The following is a 10766-nucleotide window of genomic DNA, read 5'->3' on the forward strand; positions in this document are numbered from 1 at the left end:
AGGGCCAGAACTGACCCAAGTGCCTATAAATATTTTAATATTTAACAAACACGGCATTTTAAATTGGGGGAGGAGGATGATGGAATATCAGTAAATGATATTGGAATAATTTGCTAACATTTTCAAAAAGTAATTCAAGTAGACTAAAAATTTTAATATTTTAATTTTAGATTTAATTTTAGATTAAATTTTTAACACTATAAAAATGCCAGAAAATTATAAATCAATAATTGTATGTCAGAGATAATAGTCTTTCTAAGAATAACACCAAAGACATCAGCATAAAAAAAGTGATACATTTGACTTCATAAAAATTTAAAATTTTTGTATACCAAAGGCATCCACAATACCAGTCTTTCATCAGGTACATGTATTAAAAACCTTCTCACAGCCTGTGACTTGCCTTTGCATTTTCTTATTTATTCTGAAAATACAACAGCATGGATGAATCTCAAAAACATTATGCTTTGTAAAAAAAGTACATATTGTATGATTCCATTTATATGAAGTTCTAGAATAGGAAAAACTAACCTAAAATGATGGAAATTAGATCCATGTGAAATGGCGCAAAGGAACTTCTGGGGTCACAGAAATGTTCCTCATGGGTATATGCATCTGTCACAACTCACTGAATTGTACACTTCAAGCAGACACATTGTATTGTATATAAATTATAGTGCAATTATACTGGAAAAAATTCACAATAAACATTAAATAAAATGGCAAACTGTGAGAATATTTGCAACATCTAAGGCAGATAAATTTGTGAGGTCCTAATATACATAGACAACTTAAAAATTAATAAGAAAAAATAAATATACCAACAGAAAATTGCAAAAGCACCCAAAGGAGCGATTCACAAAAGAAGACAGATAAATGGACAAAAAGTATGAAAAAGCCTCCTACTCCTTAGAAATAAATTAGAATAACAATATAATTTATTTCTATTAAACTGATTTTTTAAAATTAAATACTTAGGTTTGGTGAGGGCCAGGAGGAAAAGACATTTTCAGATCTCTAGTGGGGGTGTAAATCGGCACATTTTCTTGAAAGAACAATTGTCAGTATACGTCCAAAGTCCTTTTGCTCTAAGAAGATGCCCAGATGTAGGGGCTTATGGGCGGGCACACAGATTTTCCCTCTTCAAATCACGTCTGGTGCAAAGATACCCAGGTTTATGCCTCCATTATGTGCTTCTGTCCCAGCAAGTATAATATACCCTTAACTGAGATAAGCCAGGATAGCACTGTGTAGACCCCAGACCTCCAACACAATGGTCAACTGAGGGTCTCTGGTTGTGTAGCCATTAAGGGACCAGAGGGGACAGATCCTTCATATCATAAGCAGACGCCTGAGAGACTGGAACTTTATCCAGTGTTGGCTCACATGGGCCCTGCTTTCGTGAATGACACTCTCCTGCAGCTCAAAGCTAGCATGGCTGGAGAGCAAGGGGCCTACCTGTCACCAGCCTTGGCTCAATCACATGGCCAAGAGGGTGGAGTCCTCTGGTTGGCCAGCTGGGTTACGCCCCCTCCCCTGCAGTAGAGGAAGGCACATTTGATTGAGTCCTACTCAGACCAAACAGACTAGTGGAGGAATTCCCAAGGGAAGAAATCATGAACAGGCTAAACAGATATTACTTCAGGGGACAAGCAGGCATTCTGTTACCTCTATCCTCAGACTCTCCAACCTGCTCCTGCTCTGGGGTCATTTTCCTGTGTCACCTAATGAATAAGCCATCAAGTGGGTAAATTCAAGTCCTACGTGTTGCTTGCCACTCCATCATTCCCAGTGGACCAGGAGAGATGGAGCCTCTTTCTTGGCTGTAGTGAGATGTGTCTTCCTTGCTGTGGTCACAGGTCAGGCGTGAAAAAAAAGTGCAGAGAACCCACTCCTAAAGGAAAAGCCAGAGTCCCAGAAAAAGCGACTTTCAACCTAGGAATGCGCATGTATGAAATGAATCTGCGGTGGCTGGCAGGCAGAAGAGTTCGTAAAAGGTACTCCACCCACAGGCCATCCACCCCAGGCCCATGCACTGGAGCTCAGAGCTGGAGGATCAACCAGAGGCCTTTTTCCAGTTGATTCTAATCTCTCCCTTCTTTCCTTTCCTGCTGCAATTTGCATCCACCCACTAGTGACTCCAAGTTGTCCTTGCATTGCTTCAAAGGAATTCAGCGTGTCTCCTTGACTAGCAGGAAAACCGCCAGTGGAATCCTACCTCCTTCCTTAAGCCTCCCTTGATTGCCCCCATCTGGGATGCTCTCCCTCATTATCCCTACCATTCACATTGGCAATAATCACATTCTGGTTGTGGTAGACTTTCCTTTGTTGCTTCGAATTACTATATATTTTTAGCATCAAGGTTTACTCTTAGTGCATTCCCATCTGTCCTCCCCACAGATTTGTCTTATATTTCTTTATTTCCCCAACTGCACACAGCACACTGCGAGGCACGACAGCCCAGGGGCTCAGAACCCGGGCTCCAGAGTCAGATGCCTGGGTAGAATTCCAACCCTGCCACTCACTAGCCGCGTGACCTCAACAGGTTCCTGTCTCTGTGTGTCTCCCTTATCTGTCAAATGAGGACAAATGTGGCACCTACTTCCCTGGGCTGTTAGCAGGGTTGAGACACACGCATGGAGTGTTTAGCAAGTGCCTGACGTGTGGTACGTGCTCTGTGGCTGTCAGTTACGAGCTGCTTCTACGTGCTTAGTGAATACCTGCTGCTTGCGTGGCCCTGATGGGAGGAACGCTAAGTACCTGGAGGGAGGGCTGCTCTAGGGCGGTGTGAACCCCGTGCCGTGCTGAAAGGGACGCAGAAACTGGAGACCTTGCACAACAGGCCCCACAGGACAGGCCCAGTACTCTCGGGGCACCTAGGGCTCTGGTGGAGGGGAAGGAAGGGCACCGCTGAGGTTCTGTAACACAAATAAGTTATGAGAATTATTAAGTCACTCAACAAATATTGATTGAGCACCTATCGTGTGCTAGAACAAGAAATTTCTTTTCAGGAGTATGGTATCTGGGGGTGTCCTCGCTCGCCTCTCCTCATCTATCCATCAAGCTGTTAGAGTTCAAGCCTCAGCGGCTTCTGGCCTGAACCGTCGTGATGGTCTCTCAATGAAGCTTCATCCCCACCCTGGTCTTTTCTTGACCAGTCTGTATGGAGCAGAGTTAGTCAGGTGAGTTTTCTAAAACGCCTGAATACTCTCTTTCTAAACGTCTCTGGGGGCTCCCCACTGCGGGGTGTCTGTCTCTCCTGGATCCCCACACTCAGGGTCTCACACCTCCAAGGACACAATCTTCCCCAGATGCCTATGTAGCAAATTTCTCCTCACCCTTTAAAAACCAGCTCAGGTGTCAGCTCCCCTGGGCAGCCCTCTGTACCCATCAGAGCCCGCCCATTTTCTGTATTCAAATATTGTGAATTTAGTGGAGGGGATTGGTTCCACGGGTGATGGAAAATCTGAGCCGCCAACCAGGGGACAGTGAGACAAACCAGAGATTAGCACCAGCAAGAAGCTGCTACGACTCCTAGGCTGGAGGGGCAATGGGAGGTTACCAGAGCCAGAGGCCACAACACCCTGCTGAGGCCGGATCCCGGGGACCTGTCTAGTAGGGGTGAAATCCTGGCAGAGCCCCAGATGCTTTGGAGATTTTGGAGATACCTGTCGGGGCAGAGAAGAAATGGGAGAGATGCCCTGACTTTTCCGTCTCTCCTGTCCTCTGGTCTGTCACCACTGCCTTCCATGAGTTGAACCAGCAGAATGCGCTGACAATGAGCCTTCAGGGGCTCCCACCCTCAAAACAGAGCAGGGCAGAGGAAGAGTAAGGGACGGAGCAGGCCCCCTCCTGACTTCCTCAGGCAGATTGTCACCATCGCTTCTCTGCTCCTTCAACTCTGATCTCATCTTTTTTATAGCCCTCATCCACTGGGCTGTGATTTCTCTGTTTACAAGTCTGCTTTCCTTAACAGACTGTGGAATTCCACGGGGTAAGACAATGGCCTCATTCATCTCGGTCTCCTCTGGCTCCTGGCATAATTCACAATAATACTAGGCATTTAATCTTTGTTGGATATCTATTGAAAGGAAACTCCTGGGGTCACCTCCAGCTAGCCCTCCCTTTCCATCTCCTTGTTTGACTTACCTGCCTTGACTGTCTGAACTCCCAGCACTGAAGAATAAACAGGAAGGAGCTTGGGGTCCTTTCAATTCTCTGGGTCTGCAATCTATAGCTTTATATTTAAATACTCCCCAAAACGAATCGCAATAATTATTTATACTCAAAGCACCATCAACGTATCAACCTTCTACCTTCCCATAGCTACATGAAAACTATCCATGGAAATTCCTCCAAATCTCAAGATATCTTCCCTCTACCACCCAAGATGTTTCTAGGCCACCTCTCCCTGCTGTTAATCAGTGTGTGCTCAGGGTAAACAAACTAATTTTAAAATGAGCTTAAGCAAAATATAATTAGGAAGATAAATTAGCTGCCCCCAAATTGTATAATGAATGCCCAAGGAGAAATTATTTTTATTATCCACCATTTTTATTATCTGTGCTACATTTTCTCTTCCCTCATCACACACGATGCTCGGCTGACAGCGTAGGGAAATATCAGAGCACTTAGCTTCTGTCCTTGATTGTCTGCACAGTGATTACCCGGGGAGAAAAACTGGCTGTTTTGTTTTCCTTATCTTGAATTCATAACACCAGCCTAGGGGTTTAGCAAGGGCAATAGAGGAAAAGACCATTGCAATTATCGCCAGACAATAAGGGTTCAACTCTTGGTTCTGATTTATTGCTGGACAATCATGGGCACGTTAGGTGACCTCTGAGAAATCAGCGCCTTCGCGTGGAAGACAGGATGACAAGAACACCTACCTCCGTGACGAGAGCCAACACCTGCTACTCCCTGGTTCGACACACTTCACATGAATTAATTCCTTTTGTCTTTGCCATAACTTCATGCATTTCCTACTATTATTTTCATTTTACACATAAGGAAATAGGCAGAGAGAGATGAAGTTGCTCAAAGGGCTGTTGTAAAAATCGAGTGTGATTTTATACGTTGAAATCGTTAAGTAATTGTCTGAAACACAGTGGGCGCTCAAGGAATTTTGTCCTTTACAGTGAATTTTGTCCCCCTTGCCTGCCAAATTAGCTCATCTTCATAGAAACTGGTTTTTTATTGAAGCTCCTTGGTTAGCAGGCCTGGGTCCTTCCCTCCGAGCTCTGCACTCACTGTACTCTGTGCCTCAGTTTCCCCCTGTGTAAAATGAAACTTCAGACTATACCAGTATCCTCCCATCAGTGGCCTATGAGCTGGACCCTGCCTGCAGGTGCATTTTGTTACACTGCACAATGTTTACATTTTAAAAAAATCAGTAGGTTTCTCTCTCTCTCTCAAGTACACACACACACAAACTTCAGGCTTCTCTTGAGAAACGGGCTCAACTTGCCACGTGGGCTCGTTCCCACAGGTCAACATTTACCGCAAGTGGAGTGCAGCTCCTCCTTTTACAAGGGACAAATATTCCCCAATTTGCCATCATCCCCACTTCTCCCAGCTTCTTGCAGACATGAGTCTACAAGCTCTGGACTCAATGATCATTCAAGCCTCTCCCTTCTGCCACCAGGAGCCCATCATTCCCTGACACCTGACAGTGTGTCCCAGAGGAAGTATCCAGCGCAGGGCACCAGAGATTTTCACTGAAGGTGGTTGTCACATGGGGTGACCAATTCATCCCAGCTTAACTGGGACTTTCCCCTTTTCAGGCTGAAAGACTGGCACCCAGGAAATTCCTTGGTCCCAGGCAAACCAGGTTGGTCCCTCTGTATCACATCACAAGGTCACTTCTACAGTGGCCCTCCCGTCTGGGAAATGAGGATGCCATACTGTGTCCTCGTGCTCCTGAGTCTCCCAGGGCAGCTCTGTGGTGATAGGGGAGCATGCCTCGCATCTCCCTACCATAGATTTGTTGGGGGAACTGGAGTCAGCCAAATGAGAGGGCCGAGACCTGGTCATATGGCCAGTTCTCTAGAGGCATGGGGCTCAGTATGACCTTAGGCAGGTCGCTCAGTCTCTGGGCCTCTCTGCTCTGCCATTCATGTATTCAACAAATATTTATCAAATGCCCCCCATGCCATGTGCCAGGCACCATCCTAGGCACTGAGGACACACCAGGGAATGAGCAAGAACAAGGTCCTTGCCCTTAGAGAACTCACATGTAGAAGAGAAAACAGACGGTAAAACAAGTAAACAAAATCTGATAGAATTTCAGGTGGTGATAACGCCATAAAGCAACCACTGGTCACGTGAAAAAAAGTAAAGCCCACACGGCCACTAGCAATTTTGGCGGGTGCCAAGGAGTACCAGAAACAAGTCATGATTCCACCTGGCCTCCCTTTTTGTTTTTGAGGAAGATTAGCCCAGAGCTAACATCCACTGCCAATCCTCCTCTTTTTGCTGAGGAAGACTGGCCCTGAGCTAACATCCATGCCCATCTTCCTCTACTTTATATGTGGGATGCCTACCACAGCATGGTATACCAAGCGGTGCCATGTCCGCACCTGGGATCCGAACCGGTGAACCCCGGGCTGCCGAAGTAGAACGTGTGAACTTAACCACCGCACCACTGGGCTGGCCCCATGGCCTCCCATTTTGAGCAATATGAAATTCCTAAATTTGGGATCTCTTGATTCAAGGGATATATGTAACAATTTAACTTTTCAACTACCAAATGTTTCTCTCTCAGTGAAAAGAGTTATATGGCTACAATCCATATCAATATCAAAGCTGGTTCTCACACAGATAGATTGGGAATTTATCAAGTCAAATAGGTTTGGAGTACCTACTATGGGCCTACACTGTTATTACACATAATGAAAAAAGATGATACTTGTGAAGTTCAACATATTTTATTTTTCTGATTATAAAATAATAAATTCTTTTTTATAATTTTGAAGCTTATAAACGTAATAAAAGCTATCCTTGAAGCCAAGGGTCTCAACCTCAGCACAACTGATATTTTGGGATGGGTAATTCTTTGCTGTGGAGACCGTGCTGTTCACTGTAGGATGTTTAGCAGCATCCCTGGCCTCTTCCCACTAGATGCCACCAGCACCTCCCCTCCAAGTTTTTGACACCAAAAATGCCTCCAGGCTTAGTAAATGTCCCTGGGAGGCAAAATCGCCTGGGCTTGAAAATTGCCCCTTTAAGCAGACCACTTTGCTTGCAAGGTGGGAGGCTCAGAAGGGAAGGCGGAAGGAGAGCCCCCTTTCGTCCTCCAGGCAAACAAGCAGCTTTCCTCCTGGAAGGGCCCTTGCATTCCTCTCTCCCTTCCTGATGCCAAGACACCAGCCCTCCAGGGAAAGGCAGTGCTGTCCCAGCTCTGGGCTGGGAGGACCGGGCAGGGGTGCGGATGGGCAGGCTTGGGCTCTGCTAAGTGGATCAGCGAGCTTCTGGGGCTTACGCTGTGTGCGTCACAGCCGCTGATCCAGGCCGTGCCCCAGACCTTCACTCCCACAAGTGAGCTTTGCTAACGACCCTGGGAAAACCCTTCCCCTGCTCCAGGCTCACACACCCACTTGTAAGGCCAGCCGTCTGTGGTGGATTAAAATCGTGCTGTCCCTCTTGAGCACTGCCATGAGCGAGTCTCGAAAGCTGGCAGCGGGCACGCCTGCCTGCCTGCGCCCTGCTGGATGGCCTTTACAAAGAGCCCATTGTGCACAACCTACTCTAAGACAGAACCGTCGGGCGCTGCCTGGCCGCTCGCCCCCAGCTTGGGCCGGTTCTTCAGAACAAACCTAGTTACACAGAAGCAAACATTCTCAGCTGATAGAGAACGTCAGCGTGAGCCGACGCCAGGCTCAGCATTTGGAGGCACCTGTAACCTGGGTCCTGGCTGCTTGGGACAAGAGAGAAATTAGTCTTGTGTGTTACCATTTAGTGACTCGGCTTCAGAGGCTCCCAGCTGCAGAGGAGAGAGCTGAAGGAAGAGGGAGAGGGTGAAAGAATCCGGGTTCTGCTTTTATTCGTTTGTTTCCTAAACATCTGTTGAGCCCCTGTTAATGCCCAACACCGTGCTCGAAGCCTGGGGAGAACCGAACTTTACGAGGAAGCTTTCACGGTTCACAAAATCAAACAGCAACGTAAATGAGGGGCCGTGTTCACGCCCCACCTGCAGGGGGCGCCAGTCCTCGGCTCCAGCTGCCCGTTGCCATAATGGCCTACCAGCCAGTTTTGCCGGATCTTCTGAATTTCCAAGAGAAACTGGAAAATGGTTTTTATGTGAAATCTTTTAATTTTTAAGCATAGGCTGAAATTTTAAAACAGAAACAAAACGAAAAATCCCAGGGTGGGCAAAACCAATCCAGTCTCCAGGCCTTCAAACTATAATTTCTGCTTTAGAGATGGTGAAAAGTAGTGGTTAAAAGTGAGGTACCTGGAAGGGGTAAGAAGGCCAGTTGGTTCTACCCCTTGCTTACTGTGTGACCTTGGGCAAGTTACCTAACCTCTCTGTGCCTTACCTTCCTCATGTATAAAATGAGTATAATAAAGCATACTGTAGACTTAAATGAGAGAATGCATGTACATGTCTGATCTATAATAGCTCAATAAATATGGGCTATTGTTTTCACAAGTTATCTGGTCCACTCTCCCAGGAATCTCTTTTACAACAGCCTTGACTGTTGAACATTTAATCACTCCTGTGTGCTCCCTGAGTCAGGAAGCTCGTGGCTTCTTAGTGAATGCCAGTTACATAGCAATCCCCAAATCTTCAGTGGCTCCATCCAGCGCATGTTCATTTATTACTCAGGTCCCCGTCCAACGTGGTCAACACGTAGAGTGCTCTCTTCTACCCTATGCCCTGTGGATCCATGCACCTTCTATCTGGTGGCTGGGCCATTCCCCAGGACATTGCCAGAATCCTCTGTGGGGTTCTCTGCTTTCAGCCAGCTAAGAGAGAGAGAGATTGAGAGAATCTCAGGTGTACCACATCTGCACATTCCCACTTGCCAGAACCCTGTCACATGGCCCCAGTCTAATTGTAAAGGAAGTTGGGACGTGAAGTGTCCCTCTGCACCCAGGAAGAGAAAACAGCTTTGGTGAACACCTAGACACTCTCCATCACACTCCGCGTTCGTACAAACACCATTCTGCACACCTAGAATGTCTACCTGTTGCCCCAGTCTCGCCCTTCGGTGCCATACACACAGGACAGCAGGGAGACACAAGCTCGGGGGCAGGTAGGTCTGGATTTGAACCCCAGTTCTAATACTTGCTAGCTATGGGCCTTGGGCAAATTCCTTAAACTCTCCGTGCCTCAGTTTCCTCATTTGAAAAAGAAAGACCGTCATTACCTCACTGGGCTGTTGTAAGGACGGACTAAGATAAGGGATGTGTTAGCATGCCACATCATTTCTAGTCCACAACCTAGAAGGTACTCAGTTAATGCTGGTGTCTCCCTGGTCCTCTTCCACATAAATGCTTTCCAGGTATTTAAAGATGACCATGGTCATTTCCGTAAGTTTTCTCTTCTCCCAGTTCCTCAGCTCTTTTCACTGTTTTTCCATGATGTCATTGCCAGCCCCCTCACTCTCCATGGCTGTTCCATGAACATACCCCAGTTTGTCAGATACGATGTCTGCCTTAGCTTAGGTTTCTCTGAAAGCAGACCCTGAAACAAGATCTGGGTGCAGACAATTTTGGGGGGAGGTTATCTTAGGAAACAGAAGTGAAGGAAAGGGGGAAGGGAAAAAAGTCAATAAACGAGTGCGTTAGAGCCGTGGGCACCTGGGGTTCAATCCCATAGGGGGCCTCTGAGGAACCATGTAGAAGGCACCTTAGAATTGTCCCACATTCTATGTCCTGCAGGATGGGAAGGCTGGGCTGTTTATACATGCAATCCTGTTCTCATTGGTTTAAATCTGCCTCCATCCTGGGGGTGTTAACCGCCTTGAAATTACAGGTTGTGCCCACGTGTAGCTGAGCCGGCTTTCAAGACTTCTAGAAAGCAAAGGCGGGAGACACTGTGATATGAGCTTGCATGACGCTGACAAAGTGCGTGGCAGTGTTCACTACAGCTACATTGAAATCTGGTGGCTGAAGGATGCGGCTCAGTACGTCACGATCTCTGCTACGATGCCTCTAACAAAAACGTCTGGAAGAATCCACTCTACGTGTTTGAAAAGGTTGTGTAGGAATTATAGTGATAGCCATTTTATCTTTTTAATTTTTCTGTTTCCCTAAGGAATGTGTGATGGCCAAGAATAAATACAATGATCCAAGGGAGAGTCTGACCAGTACAGAAAAGAACTATAATAGTTCACTAAAAGCAGACCGGCAGCAAAGAGAGAGGTAAAACTGCTTATTTTCATAGATGACCTTACCCTGTGCCTAGAAAATCCCAAGGAATCCACACGCAAAAGGACTAGAACTGGTAAAGGAGTTTAGCAAGGTTGCAGCATGCAAGATTAACATTTTAAAATCAATTGCATTTCTATACTAGGAATGCCATACCCCAAAATGAAATGTTTAAAATTCTACTAACAAAGCATAAACAAAATAAAATACTTAGAAATACATTTAATAAAAGTGCAAGACTTGTACACGAAAAACTATGAAACATTACTAAGAGAAATTAATGGAGATTCAAATAAATGGAGAGACATTCCTTATTTATGGATTGGAAGACTCAATCTTGTCTAGATGGAAATTCTCCCCAAATTGATCTATACATTCAATACAATCCCTAC

The 10766-nt window shown here is 46.0% G+C and overlaps 1 long non-coding RNA gene across 1 annotated transcript in view; it reads right to left on the minus strand.

Annotated features, from left to right (window-relative positions):
- Positions 1-217: 217 nt before the first annotated feature.
- LOC139046231 (uncharacterized) overlaps positions 218-10766 on the minus strand; it is a 50759-nt gene continuing 40210 nt past the window's right edge. The window contains exon 4 of the long non-coding RNA XR_011506041.1: positions 218-8967. This is a non-coding gene — a long non-coding RNA (uncharacterized lncRNA). The remainder of the gene's footprint in view (positions 8968-10766) is intronic.

This window comes from Equus asinus, chromosome 9 (assembly GCF_041296235.1).
Source record: "Equus asinus isolate D_3611 breed Donkey chromosome 9, EquAss-T2T_v2, whole genome shotgun sequence".
Lineage (NCBI taxonomy): Eukaryota > Metazoa > Chordata > Mammalia > Perissodactyla > Equidae > Equus > Equus asinus.